The sequence below is a fragment of the Rissa tridactyla genome, chromosome 4, assembly GCF_028500815.1.
Source record: "Rissa tridactyla isolate bRisTri1 chromosome 4, bRisTri1.patW.cur.20221130, whole genome shotgun sequence".
Classification (NCBI taxonomy): Eukaryota; Metazoa; Chordata; class Aves; order Charadriiformes; family Laridae; genus Rissa; species Rissa tridactyla.
Genome location: NC_071469.1, coordinates 83489438 through 83513486, shown reverse-complemented (window position 1 = coordinate 83513486; position 24049 = coordinate 83489438). Strand labels below are relative to the sequence as shown.

Below are 24049 nucleotides of genomic sequence, written 5' to 3'. Positions count from 1 at the left end.
ACGGTAAAGCTGGTGAGGGAAGAGACCTGCGGGACTCCAAAATAGAAGAGACTCCAGTAGTATGAAGACAAAGGGAGAGGAAGCTGTGGATTTTGGATCCTGACTGCGTCCCACTCAGGTAAATCCCATTCTGTCTCTTTTTTCCTCTCTGTTGTGTGTAGTGAGTGACGTGGCAGGCTCTGCGTTGCCAGGCTCTTGCCACGCGTGCCTCCAAGGTGGTGCCTCCCTGGGAGGGAGGATGCGGTCTCTGCTGCAGGCATGCTGCCCTTTTCGGCCTGGAAAACGTTTTGGAATTTTTTGGGTTGAAAGGTGCAATGGTGATGTATTATTCTCTGCTAAAAGAATACACCCGAGAAAGAATCGATAGCATAGCCTCAACCCATCGCGTCTCGCACGGGAGGCTCCTGGAGCCTGCCCAGTGTTTGTAAAGCATGTGTAAGTGAATGAACACGTTCATTATTAATAATGACACAAACATATGAAAACCTTCTAAATAAATACTTGAAAGAGTACTAAGCCTACTACCAGAATGAAGTCTAAGGGCTCTCAGCAGCAAAACGCAGTAGAAAATTGTGGCTGAAAGGAACAGGTGTTTAAAATGAATGCTTTCAGTGTGCTGGGCTAAAATATAATTCAAACCCATCCAGAAGACGTATAGACTGGCTTTCAGTAGCACAACCCCCTGAAATACCTGTACAAGTAACCTTGTTGTGGATCAGCAAGGCTTATTCTATTTATGAAATCAATAAGTGTAAAGCCCATAGACCATTTTAGTTATCAACCTTTTCCAAATGAGTATCCCAAGCATTTCTAATCACAACCATCTGATTTCCATTATTTTGACCTCCTTCTTCTTTGGCTGGATCAATAATGTCTGATGTAATAATTTATCAACATATACTGGGAAAAATATTGATTCTACTTGTACACATAAGCTGGGAGAAGAATATGTCGGGCTCTCCCTTTACTCTAACTGCCTTTCTAGATTTAAATTAAGCTGCATTCGGTACTTCTATGAAGGATATTAGCACTGAATGTAAAACAAATCACTGTAGCTGAAAGGGATGTTTTACTTGCCCCAGTTCCCCTGGTAGTTTTACAGCACCCATCACTGTGATATCTGTTTTTCACACTCAAATTGCCTTGTGAAGTCTCTCGCCCCTCACCTGCCCCCCCGGCACGTGCCGTCCTGCCTCCTGGGGAGGCTGAAGTTAAGGCCAATTGGAGATTTTACGTAGTTGAGAGATGTGCGATATAGGTGGAAAGCTTTCACGTAAATCCTGGGTGTTTGCAGAAGGATCAAAAGCTTACGTATGTACCAGGGTACGGGGTAGGATTAGTATTGGGCCACGACACGTTTTTAGGTGCGGGGTTTATTGGTGGCAGTAGTATTTGAAAGAAGGCAATGAAGAAAAGCCGTACGTTGCAATGTGTTCTGTTTTCTAACAGTACTGTGCCTGAGAACTATCAATCGCAATCCATCTACAAAAATCAAACACCTGGCAATCCGGCTAATTTTGTTTCTTGACATCTCTGGAATAATACACCTTGGGGGGAGGAAAATCCAAATGCTACAGCAATGTGCTGAGTCATTAAGTGGAATGAACCACTAGAACCATCCCTTCCTCCAGCAGCCCTGATCTGTCATCAAATTACTTACCTAATGCCTATGTTCTAATAGCCGACTGTAGTTTCTTTTTCATATCCTTTTGTTTCAGCTGAAATGACTTAAAAATTGCAAATGTTTCTCCCCTTAGATGCAAGAGCATAAATCACGAGTAATACTGAGCTCTCTGCCTCATATTGATTCCTTTGTGAACTAAGCCAGATGGGTTCAGATATGAGCATGATCTAATATTCCCCTTAGCTTGATTTATAGATTTCTTTGTGCATTACCTGACCATAAATGAGTCTTGCATTATTTCTTGTGTGCCTGTCAAATTAAAGAAAAATATTCTCGTTGACCTTTAAACCTGGGAGAAAAAAGTGAGTCAGAGACATCTTACTGCATGTATTACAGTGATCTTAGTGCTTACATACCAATTAAGAGTGTGTGATTATGAAAGAGGTCTAGTAATTTGTGTTATGTGTAATGATTTCATTTTCCTGTAAAGCACGCAGTAGATGCACAGACAGGAGCATTAGCTACATTGCAAATAACCCCAGGAGAGAGAAAAAGGGGAGAACAATTTGGCACAATTCATTTCTTAATTTACAAAAACGAGCATTGATTGCAAGAACTGTGTTGTTTTTCTGGAAGAGAACAATGTTCTTTAAAATATGGACAGAGCAAGCAAAAATGCAGAAATGAGTGCCACATAAGGTGTTAATGCCGTTAAAGGGAGCGAGCACCATGAGGCGTTTGCCAGAGACCTCTTCTGTGATCAAAATGAGTTTAACATGTGTGTAAGGTAACGAACAGTGTCTCCTGAACCTGTCATTAGGGCACAACCCTGGGCTCGGGACTTGCAGCCAGGCTCTGGTGGGAGACACCGAGTTTTGTCCGTGCAAGAAGCTCTCGCTTAATCTGAAGGGACCGAGCTCAGCCATCCAGCACCTCCTGCCGCGGTTTTCAAGAGTGTTCTGTAGCCTCCTGTGCCTGTTATCTTCTCTGTATTTATTTGTAATTAATGCTCAGAGCTATCAAATCAAGGCATTACAAAAGAAAATATTTCCATCTTTGCCATTCTTCAGTTTTTTGACCAGGTGAAACTGCTCAGCAGACCAAATCCCCGGCATATTCCTATTCAGGTTGTATCTTTATTCTGCATCAGGAGATGACATTTTCAGGAAGAACAAGATTTTAGTTCTGTCATCTAAGCAAGCACTCTTTTAATGAGACTTTCCACGCTCTGTGGGCATGCCACCAAACCTGGCCGGTAGCCCTGGCTCTAGGAAGAGGCAGACCCGTGTGTGTTCGTGGCTCTCTTTTCCACGTACGCCCCCCATGTGTCTGCATTGCCAGAAAAACCCCTTTTCAGATCTTTCTCCAGCTCGGGTATGTTTAGACTAGCAAACTTTTTCCTACAATAGAAAGCAGGGGTTCAGGAGTATTACTGTTCCTCTCCGGTCTGTAGCTAAGGTGATTGAACTATTGAGTACCCTGTTTCCTAGCCTGCGGTCTTGGTTATTTTATTCCTAAATGGCTCTGCTGTGGCAAAAGAGCTTTTCTTAACGCTGCCAGTTGGCCAAAGGCTGAAGTGTAGCCAGTGTTTTACATCTGTCCAGGGATGCACCTAAACAGCATATCTGGTTTTGGGGGCCAGTATATTCATGAGAGAGGGTTATAAGTATAGATTTTCTCTGGTTTGGATGCTTTATTTTAATTCCAGTGGCTGATCACATTTGTTTATTTTTATTACAGTAAGCTTCCAGTCCCCGAGAATGGGATCTGCGGTGCTAAAGACACTTTTATTATATATGAGTCTTCAAGTGATAGTCTTTGCCCTGAGGAGTTCACAATAAAAATAAGCAGACAGATAGAGAGATAAAAGACATGATTCAGCATCAGATGTAATTTGCTGCATGAAGCTGATCCAATTGTATTTGAAGGATTTATTTTACAGATGAAGAAACTTAGGCGCAATGAAATGAAATGACTTGCAGAAAATACCGCAGAAGTCTATGGGAAAGTGGGAACTAAAACGTGGATTGCCCCGTATGTCCCAGGACAGCCCTTCTCTTTGGAGCAGGGGGAACCATTTATGCCGTGCGGGAACACAACTACACATGCTGTACATCCCCATCTGTAGAAATTATACAGCCCTACACAGTTATGCCACGCAGCGAATGTTTGTTATCCCTCTGCTGTGCCTAAGCCTGGCACTATCTCTTCTTTCTTCCGCGAGTAGCTTTTATTCAGAGATACTCTTTTGACTTCTAGCACAAATGGTGCTTTGAAGAGATAGGTTTACTGCATAAAGACATAGAAAAGACACCTAAATTGCCTATTCCGGTCAGTGTATTTATATGAAAAGTATTGTGGCAATAAATCAAAAGGCAGTGATTGCCATTCCCCTTCCCACGGTGATTTATAATTGTGGATTTACATCTGGCTCAGAGACACTGTTCAGACTGTCTAGTTTGCATGGTAATAACAGCGAGCTCTCTCTATTTCCTTTTGGTATGGCAATGGAGACTGAGAGCCCCTTCAGTTTAAACAATTCGATGAACACATAAAATGAGAGTTAAAACCTTCTGCAAAATACAAAAATAATAAAGCACGATCAGTGAAACCCTAAATCATAATGGCAATGTTACCCGGTGTCAGCTAGAGACACTCACCGACTACAATGGAGCTTTACACGAAGCATTTCTCTATCTGCTAAACAGAAAAAAAAGAAAAGGGAAGAAAGAGGAAAGAGGCAGAGAAATAATATTCAAGGATTTCTTAATAGAATCAAGGGGCTAGCAGCAGCAGAAGTACCCTCTGGTACTGTGGAGGTTTACATCATAGAAAAAAATAGGACGCTGTAGGATCAAGATGTCTTGTTCCCTTTAACAACATTTCTCAGTCTGGGCAGTGTAAACATCTACGAGCCACCTTCACATTTATAAACTATAATTACCTTTGGTTCCCTCTGTTAAACACATTCAGAAAGGTTTTTTTTTCTTCAGTTGCCTAGAGAGGCAAATAGACAAGGCTGAGGGCTGGTGGCTTGCTGTTGGTAAGAGCTGGGCCACGGTATTCTCATTTGAGAAGTACGACAACACGTATATTTACCATATAATGAATAGGATCTTAATAACAGACCATTTGTTGGAGGAGTTCTCTGCTGGCACGGTTCTGCTTCCTCCCTGTCCCGAGCTGGGGAGGGGGCAGCCTGAGGAGGTGCTTCAGGAGCTGGTCCTCAGGCTGCCGGGGAGGGAGAGGCTGTAACCCCCGCACTCCCCGACTCCCCTCTCCCCGCTTCAGCATTTCTAGAGCTGTAGGGACAGTACACGGGTCTTAAAAATTCATTCCAGACTCAAATATCTCGGAAAGAGTGACGATAAGGAAAGCCAAAATTTGCCTCGTAACTTCATACGGATATTCATGAGCCATCCAAGCCCAGCAGCTCTGCAATCCGTGATACCCTTCGGGGGAAATGCGCTGTGCTCTACACGTCACCTCTGCACAGGAGAGAAATACTGCTGTTTTCCTGGACGCGTGCTGCCCCTCGTAAGGCAGCGAGGAGATGAACTAACTTGAGCTTTTTGGTAGTATCCATCACTACAGTCAAAGCGTTAAATCCGTCTCCTTGTCCAGCGGTTTATTCCATAATAGAAACATAGGCAGTAGCGACAGAGAAAATCACTCGGGTCATCCAGTTTATCCTTTGCTGGGAGAAAGATTGTTTTTTGCATTTGTTGTCTTTGCAGACGATACCTCACCCAAAATTACCACCTGACCTGAAGTCTGACAGAGAAATGGGATATTGCTAAGATAAACCATGCTCGGGTGCCTGGTTTATTGCTTGTGTAGCAGCAGAGAATGAGATCAGGGTCCGGCTTAGGAGATGAAAAGCGGAGAAGTGTAAACCTCCCTGCTGCCCAGGGACGCCCGCCCAGGGAAGGAACGGCAGAAAAGGGAGCGCCCTCAGGGGTGGTAATCTGTGAGGACCGGGAATCGCTGGAAAAGGAGTACAGGCAGTTCTGGTCTGCGGGGGGATCCCAAAGCCGCTCCTCCCCTATTCCAGGGGATTCTCCGGGAAAGGACTGGGAGTCCTTTTCTTCCTCGTCTCTTTCCCCTGTAGGACTCAGGAAAGAAGTCCCGCTGCAGTGCTGATCTCTCTTCCTCCTCCGGCTGTAAAGGGGATTGTGCCCCGCCAGGCTCTGTACAGCAGCCTGAAGGTACAGTAGCTCCTCTTTGTAACGTCGGCCGTGGGTTTTCAGGGCTTCACGTGTGCTCTTATACCACGGGTTATGATTTAGTTTCCACTGGGTGTTTGCTTTCATAACATTGAAGGTCACTCTAGGACAAGACCTAGGGCAGAGAGCGGGAAAAGCAAGGCTTTGCCACGCTTTGACTGATCCGAGGTCCAGGCTGCGGGATACTCATCAAATACCCTGTCCCTGGGAACTGCTGCTCCCGCTCCGTCTCCTTGAAAGGAGACCTCCATGGCGGGGCAGCCTGCGGTTCCCCACTTGAGGTCTCCCTTGGGGCATGGATGGCAGGGCTCCTCTGGCTCCTCCTCATCCCGCATTCACGTCTCAGCTCTTGCTCTCAGATTTACACCTTCTTGCACGTTTTCCCCCTTCGCCTCACCTCTGCTGCCTCTGGACAGCCCAGATCCCCCTCTTCGCGCCGACGGCAGTTGCACGTTGTGCTGTCTTTCCCTGATTTCATCCCGTGTGTTTTGGGGTCAGTGTGGTGTCCAGGAGGGTCCCAGGACTATGCCCGGTGACAGGGGTCAGGAAGGCCAAGCCAGTGCCCAGGTGGACCCTGTGTTCCAGCCCCTCCTGCCGCGCCAGCTCGGCCGCCCCCCCCGACTCCATCTGCGGCAAGACCTGGGCTGGGCTGGCCAGGCCAACCCTTTAAACAATAAATTAAGAAAACGGTGATGTTTTGGCCCAAACACAGTGAAGGTGGAGATAAGAGGTTCTTTCCTTGGGGGCGGACAGGAAATACTGCTTTCCAAATTAGTTTATTTTCCTTATGTTCCATCGCAGGATTTTACCTTTCCTCTCTGAGTGCCGTCAGCGCACGGGGACACAAGTGGTATTTTGGTACACTGTCGTATTTAGAACAGCCACAAAAAATTAGGATCCAAATCGTACCCCAGCTACGGTGCGATGACGTGGCGGACGTGCAGAGCCGAGATGCGCCGCGCTCGGCCCTCCACAGAGCTCTCGAGCCACCTGCGCGACGGGCTCCTGGCTAGAACTGACAAACTTGTGTGGATCAATGATTATTAAAAAGAAAATGCCATTAAAGAGGACAGTTCAGTGCGGTATCATCCAGGAGCTGTCAATGTCTCTGCTGGGAAAATTAAAATAAAGTTGCCTTACAATGCGTATTTCAAACGTCTTGAATTTATTAATTAACTGAAAGACAGAGGCAGCAGCCTGTTTCCAGCGTGCCTGTTGGTGGCCATTGAAAGCACTGATTCTCTGCGAGGCAGGAGATGATAACTTCTAATTCTTGCTAAACCTTGCTGGGATCTTTCGTTTACAAAACGTTTGTAAATTGAACTTTGTGTTTGTTGTTCTGTTTGCTTGGTTTTTTTTAAATGAGCATAGCAACTGACTAGACATCTTACAAATTACTCTAAACTTAAAAACACAACCCAAATGTTTCATTTTGATGCTTGTAAGCAAAAAAAGATCTTTGTATTGGAAATTAGTCTGAACTTTGAAGATTTCTGTTTCGGTGATAAAAATGAAGCGCTCGCTTGTCTTTCGGACATAGCTGAAGCAAGCCTTTCCCCCGCTCATTTTGGTTCAATCACTGAACAGAACAATTAATTATTGTGGCAGTTCAGGCCTGGCGTGGCTCTGCTGAGACGGGGGGGGGTGTGTGTGTGCGCGCTAGTGAAATCAGGAGCGTTGCTAAGAATAAGTATTTGTACAGTATGAAGATAGCACATCCTTTAGAAAGTTCTTCATGTCCTGTGTGACAGGTGTCCTCATACACATTGCTATTATTACTCGTTGGAGAAGTTCCTTCGATAAAGCAATGTAGAGCTAAGAATTAGTTATTTTAGACACGGTATTATTATTACAGGTGTTATTTCTCGTGCTGTTTCAGAACTGAGACCCTAATTGTAAATTGAGTACAGGCCCAGGACAAAAAGAGGCAGTTGTTTCAAACAATAAGGAACTAAGTAAAACGAAAGGACCGGTGCCGAGTGATGGGGAAGTACACGGCGTGAGCTGGAGCAGCACCGGTTAGTTTGATAGATTATTCTGTCTTACAGGGGACATCATTAGTGTCAGGTTCTGCACAGGCACCCGAGTGAACGGGAGATGTGCAGAAATCTAATCCTGGGCACATCTGCAGCCACATCTGCTACCATGTAGGAAGCTTCTTCCATCTTCCAGTACTTTGACTTTGTTAGAAATCTCAATACGACATAATTTTACAAATATAGGTTCAAACTTCTCCCTTCATCCCAACCGTCCCGTTGCTCGGGGGGAGCTGTAATTCTGTCCCTATATAAAGGTCTCACTCCCAGGCACGGTCTCCTTTTCCATGACATGATACAACCTTTTCCCGAGGCTTTTTGCTTTTTACATTTGTCCTTTGTAGATTTGTTATAAGCTTTGTGAAAAGCCGCGAGCCGAGAAGGCAGTGGCGCGTGGTGGAGCCCAGCGCCCGGCTGAGCTGAGGGGTTACCAGGAAGCTGGGAGCAGCCGAATCACAGCTCCCAACTTAGATAACAACATTCAGATGGAGCCTTTCTACTTCCTGAAAATTGAATTTCATTCCCAAGAATTTTGTATTTCATGGCAAATTTTAAAACTGAGACTTTTAATCTATAATAAAACCAAAATTAGGATTTTCCATAGGACAGAAATTCCTATTTTGGCAATAAAGCGGAGGAAAGCATGCTAAATGGAGCAACTGGGTGGCTGGGGGCAGGTAGCCCATTTTACTTTCCCAAAGGGCAGGGAAAGAGTCCCTGGGACGGGGCACAGGCGCAGTCCCGAGGACAGTCCCTCCGCCTGTGCCGGCGGCTGCACCGAACTCGGGCAAAGCTTTTGCAGCAAAGGAAAACTGACCTTAGGAGTCTTTACTGTCGGTGGCCTTCGTCAGCCTTACTGCCTTCTGCTCATAACTTGGCACCAAAATGGAGAGCTATTTCGTATATTTTCATTTGCAAAATTAAATTTGGAGAAAAGAGAGATATTTCATAAAGTAAACCAATATAAACAAAAATAGCCCCACTGGGTAAGAAAATACAGATATCTGGGGGAAGTGCATGTAAATCCCTATAAATAATGGCTGTGTAAAACCACGGCGCTGTGTATTTCTAGTAACCAACCTTCAAAAGAAGATGATGAAAACAAAGGAGGGCAATGATACGTGGATTAGAGAACGTAACACGTGAAGAGGCTGAGAAAGCGAAATTCATCGTGTCCAGCGAAAGAGACGGCTCAGGGGGAACATGATCACAGTCTATAAATACCTTCAAGGTAACAATAGAAACGAAGGGAGGGAATTATTCACAGTCTCAGAAAATTGTAGGCCAGGGAGCAATGGCCTGGAGCTAAGAAAGAAAAAGTTTTAGGTGAGATATTAGGGGGGAGAAAGAAGCCCTGACAACAGAAAGCGGCAGGGCAGTTTAATAGCCGGAGAGGGAAAGTGCCCAGCGTAGCGTAACTGCCAGGGTTATGCAGCCCGTGCGCTGGCGTATTGCTGGAAAAGAGAGAGAGAGGCTTTAATCAGACAGCAAAGAGCCAGATCAGATGGAAAGAGTTCCCGGTCTCGCGGGCTGTGCTCGGGTAACGTCACAGAGCGCCGCTCCGAACTGTGAGGCAGAGACGTTTCTTCGAACCAGCCCATCTGCCTCCTCTGTTGCTCCCCTCACAGATTTCCTTTATCCACCCTGCACCCCTCCTTCCCATCCAAAGGCGGATGAATTCCCTGTCGTCCCCTCTTGCCGAGTTCAGCTTCCCGTCCCGCTGACCGAGGCGTCGGGAGAGCTGCCGGCAGAAGGAGCAGTGGTTACCACGGCAAGTCCGGCCAAGGGGGCTGCTGGCGTGACGGGTTATAGAAGGAAATCTCAAAGTCGCTTCAGGATGAGGAGCTGGAGGTTTGCATGAATAATACCAAGCATCGTACAAAAAACTCTCTGCAACACTGAAAAGCTGGAAGAAAGTGCTGTCTCTGCTCAGAGCACCTCAAAAGCCACCTCTGGTTGGCCTCCATTGCAAGAACGAGGAGATTTCCAGGGCTGAGTGGGACTTTTTGACGTGAAGGCTTTCCCTGGAGGAAACAAGTGAGTAGGACCCTATGAGCTGTGGTGGTGGGTCCCCCCTGCACAAGCTGTCCCCGTTACTTCTGTTTGCCCTAGAAATGCAAGGGAACGGGGTCAGCCAGGTCTGAGACAGCCTGATATTAATTAACATGTTGAGAGAAATGTGTTTCTCACGCACGCCCAGCACACAAACGGCAGCAAGTTCAGAGTGCAGAAGATGCCCCGGAGGTGGGGTTTGGGGTTGGAGGAGCGGGATGGCTGTTGCTACCCACGGGCACAGGGTCCCTGCTGCGAGGTGGCAGATGATGATCACAGAGCTCGCGCTGGCTGGCACCCAGTCAGACGCCTGGGTACACAGCAACCAGTACCCAGGGTGGTTTACAGCACAATTACAGAGCTGCTGCCAAAATAAATACTCGGTGTACAGCACAGAAACCTCTTCTATAGCAACCTTCCATAAATTCTGCCGGTCGCCCTTTCCCGCGGGGCACCGCAGCAGGGCTGTCTGCACGCCCAGCCTTCCCACAAAGCTCGCTCAGGGGCAGAGCCCCTAATTTGCCAGAGAAGAGATGTCTTTTGGCGTGATGCCCCTCTCTCGGCGCTGTTTTAGCGCGTGGTACCCACGGAGCATCGCAGCGCGACTCCCCGCGCTGCCACCACCGCCTGGGGGCAACGGGAGCTGCAGCACCTGGGGCAAAAAAACAGAAGCCACTAAATGGGAGCCTGCTGCGTCCTTAATGCTAGTCCAGAGGAAGAGCTGGAATAGCAACACTCTATCGGATACAATTTTCTACCACTTTCGTAGTTTAACTTCAGTTGTGTTATTAGTGAAACAGGGAAGATGAGCATGAATCCACGCGGAAGTTCCCCAGTTGAGGGTCACCACTTTTTAGACCGATCCAGAGTTGATGAATGTGTTCAGTGGTATCTTAGTGACCAGGGCCTTGCAGAGGGAGGTTCTGTACAAAGAACTACTTAATGTAATGATTCTCTGATGTCTTCCCAACAGATAAGAGACGCAGCATTTCAGAAAAGATCTATGTAAAGTCAGGGCTACGACGGGGTTACGGAGAAGGTTCACTTATGGTCAATGCCAATCATTAAAAATACCAGGCGCAATACTCTGAAGACCGAAACCAGCAAGTTTTGCTGTCTTTGTTTTAAAGCTAAATCTGTATCATTTGCTGTGCCGAAAATCCCTGACAATTACTGGTGAAATAAAAAATCTAAAAGACTTTTAAAATAATGATTTTAAAAGTCGCCCTTTTTTTAATTTTAAAAGTATTCCCCATCCTAAGGAACCCGGATAGGTACATCCAAACAAGGATTTCCAGAAGATGTGTCCTTGAAAAATGTGGAAAGAATAAAGGAACAGAAGTGCCGCGTGGGTCTGCCGCACCTTCCCCAAAGTTGCTTTCATTCCATAACTTTGTTAGAACAAGCCGCAGCTACATACATAAGCTCAAACGATCGTATTTCTGAATAGCTATTTAACTGAAGGGAACTACAGCCATTCTAAAGACATTTCTCTGTTACAATCTATAATGAATGTAATCTTCAAGGGGCAATAATTTCTCTCAATTGCACAATTTTTCTGTTAAAAGTGGCATATGTTACAATCTGGGTTGCCAGCTCCTCTGGCCACGGACACACACATTTCTCAGTAAAGCGTCTTAGGCGCCCCCAGTATACTATCAATAAGATCAGTAATAATGTTAAAACTTTTTTTTTTTTTTTCAATCGCATGTTAACATAATCTTCCAAGCTATTTTTCCGATACGAATACGTAGGGCACAACAGCTGTTTGGAGATCTCCAATTAGAGCTGTTTTGTGGCTGTCTCCACAGAAAATGCCTTTGGCCAATATAGTTTAAACGTCTTCTGTAAACGCTTTTCGTGCTTTGAAGTTAGCTGATAACTCCTGTCATTTCAGAACAATGCTCCGTGATTCGGTCCCATTAGTAAGAGCAGGAAAATGAAGGTTCCCCTTCTCTCCCTGCTGGGCACCTGCCTGAGCGCGGGTCTGATGCCCCGATGGCTGCCCCGATGCCCCGAGGGCCACCCCGATGCTGGGGGACGGCGCCGAGGGCTCCGTCCCCGCCTTTGTGGCGGGAGCGCAGGCAGCGGGGGGGGGGACTTGGGAGCGAGGTCCCAAGGTCACAGCCGGAATGGGGAAGGAGAACGATAAATCACAAAGCGCTGGGCTGCAGCCAAGCCCATGGGAAGCTGCGTTTAGCATATCCTCCTCTGAGCAGCAGGATGAAACCTTTCAGATGGAATTTGAATGGAATTTGTTATAAGAACACTCTGATTGAAATATCACCAACTGACTTTCCAGGACAACTCGGCAAATGGGTTGCAATTGCGGGGGGGGATCTTCTTCCAACCAGCCCAAAATGATGATGAGGAGGATGATGATAGAGCTCTATCAAATATTTATGAAAACCAGATGAATTTCTGTGCTAGCGACACGCTGATATTATGAGAGAGACCTCAAATAAACTCCCGACATTAGCCGAAGCTCAGATTTCTCCCAGTGTAAACCAGAGGTTGATCAACAAGCCGATTCTAGTATTTTGAGGCAAAAATGCTGCGATGGAGGTTAAAGCAATGTCGTTAGAACAACGCGGTGCAGGTAAGTGCGACGATGTGTTACTTGTAGATACTATTTACACGCTGCCATCGGTGCTGTGGACCTCCTGGGGGACGTGCGGAATTAGAAGAACTTCCTGTGGGCTGTCGGCTCCCGAGTGCCACAGGCATACACCATACCGCATGCGGTGGGAACAGGCCGAGCCCTCCGGAAGTTGCCGGCACGCACGAAGCAATACGGGCAGTGCTAGTCCAAAGCATCAAAAAAATATAGCGTTTTATGAGAAATGGATGAATTGATTATTTTAAGGATGCAAAAGTTACTTTAGATTTTAAATGCTGAAAAAAAATATAAAAAAGAAGCGATCCGTGTAAATTTTCTGTATCACAAGCGCAAAGCCTCTGCTTCTTGCTGTCGCACCATTAACTCGGAGAGCTGTGTTTAAAGATGCGGGATAATATTATTGTCTGTCTGTGCGCGAAAGCAAATCCCTTCCCCCTTGCCTGCAGAGGAAGAATACTGGCGTGAAGCGGGAGACAGCTGCCATCCTTCCATCTTGGCACCACGTGAGGTGATGGAGAGCAGAGGAGCGATGCCGGGGAGTTCGGGGAGGGCTGCACAAAGGCAGGCGAGAACAGCACTTTATTGGCCAGCAGCTTCCGCCCGTGGGTCGTACGGGCATAACCAGTAAGTGGATGTGAACCCTTCTGCCAGTAAGTTACAGCTGATTCTTTAAAACGCTGTGGCGGGGCTTTGCGGCCAGGGGAGGTACTAAGAGCGAGAAACACCACCTGCGATCTTACTAGCTGCTGTGAAGAAAAGCCAGAAAAGTTAAGAAATTAGCTTCTGTAGTTGGAGAGTGGTTTTCTTGGATGCGAGTGTGATGAAGCGTACTTTTGGGGAAAGCTGGAGAAAAAGCACCTAGGTGTTTGTAAACCATCGTAGGGATGGCAGGGAATGAACTTCCCCTAAAACTGGCAGACGTGGAAATCTGCGTCGGATGGACTGATTTCTGGAGCGGGAGACACAAGGATGAAGTTACTGTTGGTCCCGCTCCAGGGTGTGGGGGGTGCATGTGTGTGCGTGTTTGTGTGTGTGCGCGCGCCTCCGGGAGGGGTTGCTCACTGGAGAAACCAGGCAAATGCATTCCTGCTGACAGGCCGGGTTGCCTTCTCTCAGTGTGCCCTTCCCTGGGCCGCTGGCATCTGCTAAAGCGAGGAAAAGAACCGCTCTTCTGAACCGCGGCACAAAGAAGGGGTTCACGGCACCCTCCCCTGTGTGCCTGCGGACCCCTACGCTTTATTGACCAGGGTGCTACTTTTACAATTTCTTCCTTTCTTTCCTAGATCTTTTCACAAATGGATTTTGTGATCCCTGTGAAATGAGACGTCCAAAGGTTCACAAAACAACAATCCTTGCGGGTTTTTTTGCCAAATGCAAGAGCAACGTAGTTTTTATCCCTTCTTATGCACTAGTCTAAATTCTGATGCGCCCTTTAGATTTCTGAATTTATTTTACTAGTTCAGCTCATACTGACTTATATGCTTTAAGCAGATCAAGCAGCTCATGCAAAAAACCCTGTTAAAGTATATTAAATAATAATTTATGTAACATTTTCCATTAAAGGACTTAAAAGCAGCAGAAAAATTAATTGATCTTCTTTGAGCTAAGTAGCATCCCCATTTCAGGATATAAAAATGAAGGCATATTAAATCAAATATTCAAACATAGGTGCCTAAAGTTAGTCATCTAAATATACATGTCACCAGCTAACTACTGCTTTGATTCTCCCGGCTCAGAAGGGGATCATTTCTGCATTTGAGGGGGATGCTGAAGAGAAAGAGGAACCAACATTTCTCAAACTATTTCAGTGCAGGTATTAAAGGGACCCAAATTTAAAAACCAGGATCTCCTGCAGCTTTGGCTCAAATTAGCCACTGTTCAAAAATAAAGTCACTTTTATTTAGCTCCTAGCTATAACGGGATGTCAGATTGCAGGCATTCAAGTTCAAGGACCACTTGGAAAGCGTATGTAACTGATCTGCCGCCATTCCCAACGCGAGTAATTCCTGCTCTCCCAATGAGTGTCTTTTCCTTATATTAAGTGACGTTCGTGAGGTCGGTCACTGTTTGAAGGGGGTTGGAGGCGGCGGTGCTGGTGGCTGGCAGTCCCTGCCCGCCTTCTCTCACCTCCACAGGCCCAACCTCCAGCCCCTTCCCCGGAGCGGGGACACCCCCCTCCCAGGGACCGAGTGACGAGTCCTCCTGACGACAAGTCAAAGACCACTGGTGGACGCTGTGATGCACGTTTCAAATTAAGTATTTTAAGGAAGGTGCAATAATTGTCAGGTCTGCATATTTAATGGACCTCGAGCTATAAACATGCTCAAAAAGTGCCTAGTTAATATCAGTGTGACAGTGAATTGGCACAGCGCTAAGCTCCGATGCATCAAATTAGCATCGATCCACAAAACGTTACTGAAAGGTTTCTTAAATCTGCCAAGTTTTGAAATCAATTTGGGAGAAGAGGGCCTCTCCCCCCACCCCTCCTTTTTAAAAGTCCTGTCTGGTTCCCTCCCAGGAGTTCAAGGGCATTCCTTCAGAAATGCTTTAGAAATGGTAATTCTTTCCAAACTTTGTTTCCCATCCTCGTTCAGGAGTGATCCGTTCCTCTGAGGGTGTTTCTTCGATGCCCACCCAGGCCGCTCTCGGGTGGGCTGGAGCGGGGCTGTGCGGTGCCCCAGGCTCTGCGCAGACGATGCGCCTTCCCTATTCCGGGGTGCGGGTGCTCCTCTGCCGCCGCCAGCGGGTGCGGATCACGTCCAGGTGGGGTTTGAAGGAACTGGAACTGCCCCATTGCATTCCTCTATGGCTTTGGTTCTGGCAGCTTCAGCAGCTTCCCCTGTCCCTGACGACGTCCTACAGCTGCGCCACGCGGAAGCCGCGGTGCTGGGACGCCCTCCGTGCGCCGCGGAGCTGGCAGGCTCTGCTCTCCGAGGGTTCACTGCTCCCATACGGCTCCAGCTCCCTCCGCCAGCCCCTGGGCTTGTTAACCCTCCTGGCAGCCTGCAGAGCCGCAGGCTGCCCAGCTCCGCCGCCCGCCGGCAGAGCCTGGAGGGTGCTCATGCTGCCGGAGGAGGAATTCTCCAGGACGGCCTCAGCCTGGCTGGTATTAGCTCACTCTGCTCCCATTTTGCTCTACGGAGTTTCAATAACCATGATAGAAGAGCATACATTGAAACAAAAGAATTAAGATACAATGGTGACATTTTTCTTCGGAATTTTTATCTTTGTCTAAGCAGGGATACAAATGGGGGGGTAAGGTTCCAGTATCTGTTAGCAGAGTTTTCCTTGAAAACGCGCTGTAACAGCTATTGAAATGTTTTGCCAGCAAAAGTCACGTAACCGCACCTGTGAGAGAGGCTTGCCATGTTGGTTTTTAGCCCCTGGAATGATGGAAATTGGGTGGCCTTTGGAAGCAAGCCATCGAATGGGCTGTTTAACGGTTGCTTTCTGTTAGGGGCGCGTACTGTGGTGTTGGTTATTGTGAGGTGGCTCCACCAGTGGCACTGCCAGTCCTGTGAGGTTGTCCCCAGCACGACAGGAGTGTGCCGCAACGGTGTCCCCCCTCGTTCCAACCTCCCCTGGCCGTCCTCCCTCTCTGCTGTTCAGCGGAGGGGGTCACGCTGTGAAGACCGAGCCCTGCTGTCCCCTGGCTTGCTCTTCTCATGGCACGTCCTCGGCTGCTGAAGCCACGGCTCCAGGGTTTGGGGGTGGCACTGGGAGCCTGCAGAACGCCTCTCTGCGGAGCGGCTGCTCCGACTCTCCTTGGACTGCTGCGGTTGTGCCTCCCGGAGACGGAGAACTCCCGGAGACGTCTGTGGGACCTCGTTTGTGTGTGGTGGTGCCCACCAGCTCCTGCTCAGCATCAGGAGCGGGAGAAGGCTGCTGAAGGTGCTGCTCCTGTGGCTCAGCTGAAGCCAGGGAGAAATGTCGGCTGCTGTGTGATGACTAAGGCTCACATGCTTATTACTTCTATCAGTTAGAGCTCTTAATCACTTTGTGCTGTTTCATCCTATAACATGAATTCACTTCAAGCTGTGAAATTCACCATTTTTGCCATGACTAATTTGTGAAATCTGCCACCTTCCCTCGTGGTTCGCTCTGTGCCCCAGTTCGGCATCAGCTGTCTGATTAGGGAAATCTGCGATTTGTTTCTTGCAGTTGAGCCAATACGATTTCATTTCCCCTCCTTTCTCCTCTTCACGCTCCACTGTCATTCCATCGTCCCTTTCTCCTTCTGGCGGGGGACGGGGCGGCGTGGACACCGTCGCTGCCGGCGTTTGGAGGTGGTGATCCTGCAGAAAGCGGAGCAGGGCTGGGTCCTGCGTCGGTGGGACTCGGCCGAGGCGTTGGCCCTGCCCTTGGTTAAAGCCCCTTCGGTCTGTTGTATCACGTTTACCAGCTTACGACACCTCTCCCAGCCTGCTCACTGCAGTATTTTGGAAACCGCTTCCCACCTGCCTTGCCAGCGCCTTGTTTCACGATACGTTCATCTGTTGCTCTTTATAGTGAACATTGCTGGCATTACTAAATGCTATAAATGTACCCAGTATACCGTAAGAATACACAAGCAGCTGACTGGTCTTGCCTACAAGAAATACTATTCATCTTTCGTTTTCCACATGCTCTGGGCGAGATCCAGAGGGTGCTCAAGGAACCTCTCCTAACCGAATTGGGTCCTAAATTCCGATTTTCTCACTGATTGGTTAATGCCTCAAAATATTTTCCCACACTCTTAATGTCTTAATTGTTCCTTGAAGATGCTACCAGCTCATCCATCCTTTTACCCGTAATTTACACCCTCTTAAAAACCCAGTGAAATATTATTTTAGGATTTCTGTCACTGAAATAACAGTGATAAATGGTCGTCTTCCAAGATCAGTGGGAGCAGTATAATGGATGTGCAGGAGAGCTTATTGACTTGCTCTTGCCAAAATGGAGTCCTGCCATGAAGTTCAGAAGGATCACGAGCTGCCCTGGATACTCCTCATGCTTCCAACAGTCCTTTGTAACGGTAAAGCTCACGGGTTTGTGCTGCAGGGAGTTCTGTGAGATAATGACAGGAGAGCAAAGGAAACCTGCCCTCCCAGCTCCACTCCTTTCACCCTAACTTTCCTCTCCTCTCTTCCTGTATTCTGCCTTTTTTTTTTTTACCAGTTTCACTCAGTCTAAGTTAATCACCCCCCTGTCTGAAACGCAATCATGTAAATAAGATCAGCAGCACCATTTCTATTAACAGAGAAATAAATGGACAGCCCTCTGCGAATCCCTGGCTGTAATTAACCCTTCCTCAGAAACCCAGAGGAGGGGGCTCAGGAATGTCCCAAGCGCGCGTTCGTTACTTTGGCCGGCCGTTGGGAAACCTACGGGCCTGGTCCTGCTTCTGCTCCTACAGTTGATAAAGCGTGTTTGACTGCCCGGGAGCAGGATCGTGCCCAGGGCTCAGCGCCCTTGCGCACCGCGGCAGCCGGCACGGGGTCCTGCAGCCACACTAGCCCAGGCCGTTCACTCACCCCACCGTGGGCTAATCAGGTGGCAATAAAAGCTTTTACTGTGCCATCCTGTTTGTGATCAGCAGAAACATAAAAAGCATGTTAGCAAATTGATTTTTGGCATTAATTGTGAGCAAAGAGCATTACACTGAGCACAGACAGGGTTGGTTTGTGTTTTTTTTTCAGGGAGAAAAATTCTATTTTAGCATTTTAAAAGTGGTTCTGGAAGATGCTGAGCTAAGCCCAACGGACATACTTTTCAAATACCATAAGGCAAAGAGTAGTTACTGAATCTCCTCAGTCTTATTAGCTTACATAAACATAAAAATTTGAATAATGTTTAAAAAGCTAAATTCTCCAGATAATCCATAATCAGTAAATGTTCATTACTGAGATGTAGCAAATATGCATGAGATTTCCCCGGTGACACTTTGGTTACACGATTTAAAAGGCATAGAAAAGCCTCCTCCCTGCGGGGCCGGGCAGAAGCTCCCGCGGGCTGCGCAGGAGGCTCGGCCGCGGCTCGTCCTGCCCGCTCCCCGTCCGCGGCGAGCAGGAGAACATCAGGCTTCACCGTCTCCTTTTACAGCTCTGGTGATTTATAAATAAATCATCCCCCACGATGATTGATGTCTCCATATAAATAATTAAGTCTTGACCTTATGTTATGACACCTGCTAAATTTTTTGGCACTTGAAAGCAGCGCTCAGGAGGGATCCTTGACACTGGATAAATAAAGGTGGGATAGATTGGAGGGGGAAGGGGAGACAGTTTCTTGTTTACCCTCATTTTGTTCTGTTTGATTCCATCAGCTAATTGATGATGATGATTATTAATCTCCGTTGCCGTCTACTCTATGGATTTAATTCCTGCCTGTGATTGCGGTTGGAAAGTTTGCTCCATTAGAAGCAGACTTTGATTAGAATTTCCAGTAGCCAGTTTCCCAGAGCTCCCCCAAATCGCTGTGTGACCCAGCCCGCGCGCTTTACACCTATTTTTGTTTGTGATTTCCTTTGCTCGGGAGCAGGGCTCCAGTAGCCAGGGTGACGCTGTCATTCCGCTCACCCAGGCTAGGTAGCAGGTGTCAGTAAAAGTTTAATTTGGAAGCTCATGAATTCAAAAGAAGAGCTTAACGGTTATCCCCAACACAGAGAGCTGCCGTGGCCTGCTCCTGGAGGAAAGAAAATCCGGGGGACATGAAAGGAATTGATGAGACGCCAGGCATCTGCCAAAATGACATCTTCTCGGGATAAACTGGGGGATAGCTCTCTCATCAAATGGTGAGTATCATTAATAAACAACACGGATCTAGCGACTGCATTTCCGATTTTCACTTCTGAGACCGTTTGGGTTCACCATTCATCCTCCCTCGCTGGTACTGTACATACAGCCTATTCTCCGTAGAGCTGCAACTTTTAAATCTTGCAATAAAATACAAGCGTTTCAGCGTAAGCGCCTAACATAAAAAACCGAGCATCTCTGGGTTTTTTTAAGCATGTTAATCTGCACACAACACAAGCCAGCGACAGACAGAAAGCGACATTACAATACAATTACAGTGAGGGGCTTTCCCAACCCCTCAAAAAGCTTGGAACAATAACGGCGCAGCTACGGCTGGGGATCGCCTTGTTCCCGGCCACTTCCACAGCCCACACCGGGCACGGCCAGCGAGGTGCCCGGGCGGTCCGCTCGCCCCTCACTAGCCCACTGCTGCCGACGCGCTTCTACAAAATTATTCTTCGCAGGGTGCGCGGATTTCCTTGCAGTGCGTGCGTTCCGAGGGCCAGGCGCGGTGCCGGGTGGCATCGCCAGGTCCGAGGTGCGGGTACGGCCGGGCAGGGGGACGCGGGACCCGCCGGGGGGGCTGCACCCCTAAAACCCTCCCCTGCAGACCCACCCTAGAGGGGAACAAGTGCCCTCGCCCCCCTCGACCGCCCCCGGCGGCTCAGCTCCGGGGAGCGGCGTTTGCAGCCCCGGCGGGTACCAACTAGTTTGCTCTGGACCCGTTATTCCCCGTGGGGAACCCCCCCCAGCCCCGTGCCCGCCCCCGCCGGCTCCATCCCCCGCGCCGCACCTGCCCCCCGCCCCCGCCCGCCCCTCCAATTACCGGCGCTGCTAATTACGGCGAGGAAGGCGGGAGGGCGGCCCCGAGGTGAGGGGGTCGCGGGGCCGCCGCAAGTTTGGGCACTTTCCCGAAGTGGTGCGGGGAAGAGCCGAGGAACGCGGCGGGGGGAAGACCCGGGGGACGACTCGCCACTGACCTGCGCCGCGGTCGCGCCGCCTCCCGCGCTCAGCGCATCCTCCGCGCCGCAGCGGCGGCTCCGCGCCGGGCTCCGCGCCGGCCAGCCTCGGCGGGGAGGAGGGAGCGGAGCGGAGCGGAGCGGGACAGCCCGCCCGCCCGCCGGCGGCAGGCCGCCGCCCCCTCCCCGCCCCCCGCCCCCGCCGCGCCCCGGCACCGCTCCGCCCGCCCCCCCGCGCCCGCCGCCAGCCGCTGCGGGGACGCGCCCGGGAGCGGGGCCGACCCGCCGCGCATCCCCCTCGCCGGGGCACCGGAGGGGCGGGTGCCGGTGCGGGGGTGCCGGCGGTGCCGTTCTGGGGGTGCCGGCGTCGCCGTTGCGGGGTGCCGTGCGGTCCCCAAGTTTGAGCCGTTCTGGCGGCGCCGCCCGCCCCCCCCCGGCCGCCTCCGGGGCTGCCGGATTCTGCATTTTCTGAAGGGCAAATCCCCGCCGTGCGGAGCGGGGGCTGCCGAAGGACGCGTCCCTGTGCCCTGTCCCCGTGTCCGCCCGTGTCTGTGTGCACGCCCAGGCGCCCGCAGCCCCTGCTGGGAAGCTGCGTCGTGAGCCTGTGCTGGGGGGCTGGCACCGACCCGTGGCAGCCCCCGCAGCGGCCGCGGCGGGGAGGTGGAGGGGTCCCGGGGGTCCCGCAGGGCGGCGGGGAAGCCGCTGCCGCCCCCCCGCCCCCGGTGCCGGGGGGCTGCTGGGAGGAGCGGGGCGGGGGGGCCCTTCCCCATCCTCAGGGTGGATACGAGCGCCCTGCCGGGCATCCCCTCCGCCGGGCTGCGCTTTAACGCTGCTGAAAATGTGTGTGTTTTAAGAGCAGTTCGGAAGAGCGATGGCCGGCAAACACTCCCCGAAGAAGGTGGTTTTGAACACAGATCCCAAGGGGAGAAGCAGTAGGAGCAGTGGGAGAACTGAAGCGATGACGCTCTCGAAGAATAATCGGGAGCGAATGCGCTGGAGCCAGGGCACGGTGGGGACCGAGGTGCCTTGTCTAGAGCCTGGAACGTGAACTGTGGAGTAACCGCACAGAAGGTGCCTCTTGCACTCTCTGCTGGCTATTTTCCACCCTAAAATACCGAGAGGCTTTTCCTGCACAACTGTGAAGCAGATTAAATGGTCTGACAACAGCAAAACCAAGGGATGGCTCCGTCCCCAAGAAACCCCAAGATGGCTCTGTGGCATGCCCGGCTATTGCTAGGGCGATGAAGCGGCCACTGGATGAAAGCAAGAAGCGCCAGCGATAGCGGGAATAGTGCCCCGAGCCCACACTCCGAGAGGAGAGGCTGGGAGGGGTCCCAGGAGCTGCCCTTGCTGCTGGGCACAGTGGAGCTGAGCGTGGGCCGCGCAGGGCGAGTGGCAGCAGTGGGGTTTGCCACCAGCGAAGCAGCTGCCACGTGTTGATGTACCTGCCGTCCCCCCTTAATGAGTTGTTGTGCACATACCGTGTTGAACGGGGGTCAAGATGGATCCTATCTACAACCCTCTGAGTAGTTCCAGGCGCGTCTTATAAATAAACTATGACATTTATCCTCTGACTAGATTAACAGAAATACATTATACTTAGTCTGCTCCCTAGCAATCAATTGTTCTGACTAAGTAGCTGTTATTTATTAAAGTATTGATTAGGGACCCAATCCTGTAGTCTTTAAGCAAGGCAGCTCTTTGCTGATGCATGGAATATTTGATTGAGAGTTTTGAGATCTGAGTGTATGTAATTCTATTGTCATAGAAAAAAAAAAAGAGTGCAGGTGGCACAGCTTTCCGGGGGAGATGCATTTGTGCCACTGGGAGTTCAAAGGAAGAATAACACACGTTCCTTACGTGAAAACTGCGGTCATTGCTTTACTTGAGCGCCTTCTGTCATATTCTGTGTGACGCAGGGCGCATGGGCTTTAACAGCAAAAATAAATAAGTCTAACTGGGGAAAATGCATTGAGTTACATACGCTAAATGTAAAAACATTCCTCGATGTCTGTTGCTATGGCAGGTGACCGGGGAGGATACCGTACTCCGAGGGCAACTCTGCTTCGTGTGGCGTAAGGAAACTTTCCTGCTGCATCGGTGGGGGCCGCTCTCGCGAGCAGGGTGAGCAGAACGTGGCGCTCTGTTCTTTATTCAGGTGGTGGTATGAAAAATGCTTTAAAGGAATGACCCTGAAAACAAAGCCCAAAGAAGAGCCCTGGCACTTGGTCCGGTGACAGCGAGTTCTCTGCCCCGCTCCCTGCAGGACTCACGGTTTGCTTCCATTTCGTCTCCATTATTTGCAGAATGTTCTTGGAAGTTTGAAAAATAATGTGTCTCGAAACACTGATTTCTGGGGTTTATTTTTGTGTTTGGGAGGATTGATTTTTGTTTTTTTCCCCTGTCTGTCTCCAATGGAACAGAAGGCAACGTGAATCCCTTTTGTTTACTTCTTTGTTTCTGCTCCTGACTGCTTCGTAACGGGAGCAGATACGCGTGTGGCTCTGGCTGTGTCTGGTGCTAGTTAGTGCCTGGTACAAAGTTAGAGTAGCAATCAAAAAGCCTTGCTTTTGAGAGGCTAGAATGAAATAAGAGGACAGAATGGAAAAAAAAATATTATATATAAGAAAATAATATACTTGGTAAAGTCGTATGCTGTAACAAGAAAAGATTTTTCATTCAGGTGTTTATATGAAATGAGATTTCAAATTATTTTGAGATTAAAACATGTTAAAGCCAGTGCAATATTTACGGAAGGGAGCCTTCTGTATTATTAGTTGTACAGACCCGTACGCTCAGGGCGTAAAGGAACAGCCCAGCAGATAACCCAGTGTTGCTGTTGTCATCCAGTGATACTAGGGCTGCGCTTATGATGAGGATCGCCGGTTATCGTACCTTACAAATTGTCACTGAGAACCCTAGATAAAATCTCACTTCTTTTAAGATCAGCAGGAATTGTTTACCTTTGTTTAGTCATAGGCAAGCGCAACTTATATTTTCAGAATGTTTGCTGTGGAAGGCTGGAGAACATTTGGGGGAGGGTGCAATTAATTGTAAAGTTGCGTTTGGTGCTTAGAGGCATGTTAAATATTTCTGGTGGAAAAGACTGGAAATTATTTATCTCATTGATTTGGAGCCTGGTATTTATAGCAATACTATGAATGCTTTAGAGAAAAAGATTATTTTCCCCATCCTGTCAATTATTTGAAAAGAAAAGTCAATTTTATTTTTTTTATTATATAGTGTAGGAAAGTTCATCTTATATTCTTTATTCATCTCTCAGAAAATAGCACGGAGAAAAATGAAGAGAACATATGGTGTCTTCTATCAGTCAGTCATCATTACTGCTTCTTCACACTATGTCATCACCCCACAAATAGCAAATGAGTGTGAATTTCTCCCTGCTGAAAGAAAAGAGAAAACTGGTTAGAGCAGCCAAGTAAAAAAAAAAAATTAATAAATATTACAATAGCATCAACTGGAAGATTATATAAAATATTTAAGACAATGAGAATGCAGAGGGAAAAACCCTTAAACTGTCAAACAATAGTATCAAACCTGTAAGCGTAGAGCTGGAGCAGAACTCATGAATTTCTCTTGATTTGATAACCAAGCCTGAAATATTGATGGGACACAGTCTCTCTTGCCCATTCTTTATGAATGATTCTGTGCTATTTGAGGTGCTCAAACAGACAGCACTCAAATAAGAACTGCGAGGAATGTAATGTAATAGTTTGTCTCTGGGGCATCCATTAAATC

General features: G+C 48.7%; 1 protein-coding gene across 1 annotated transcript in view; it reads right to left on the bottom strand.

Annotated features, from left to right (window-relative positions):
- The window catches only part of CHST8 (carbohydrate sulfotransferase 8), a 176782-nt gene extending 156332 nt beyond the window's left edge, over positions 1 to 20450 (bottom strand). The window contains exon 1 of the mRNA XM_054200900.1: positions 20312 to 20450. The gene's annotated coding sequence lies outside the window, so the exon portion shown is untranslated. The remainder of the gene's footprint in view (positions 1 to 20311) is intronic.
- Positions 20451 to 24049: the final 3599 nt, after the last annotated feature.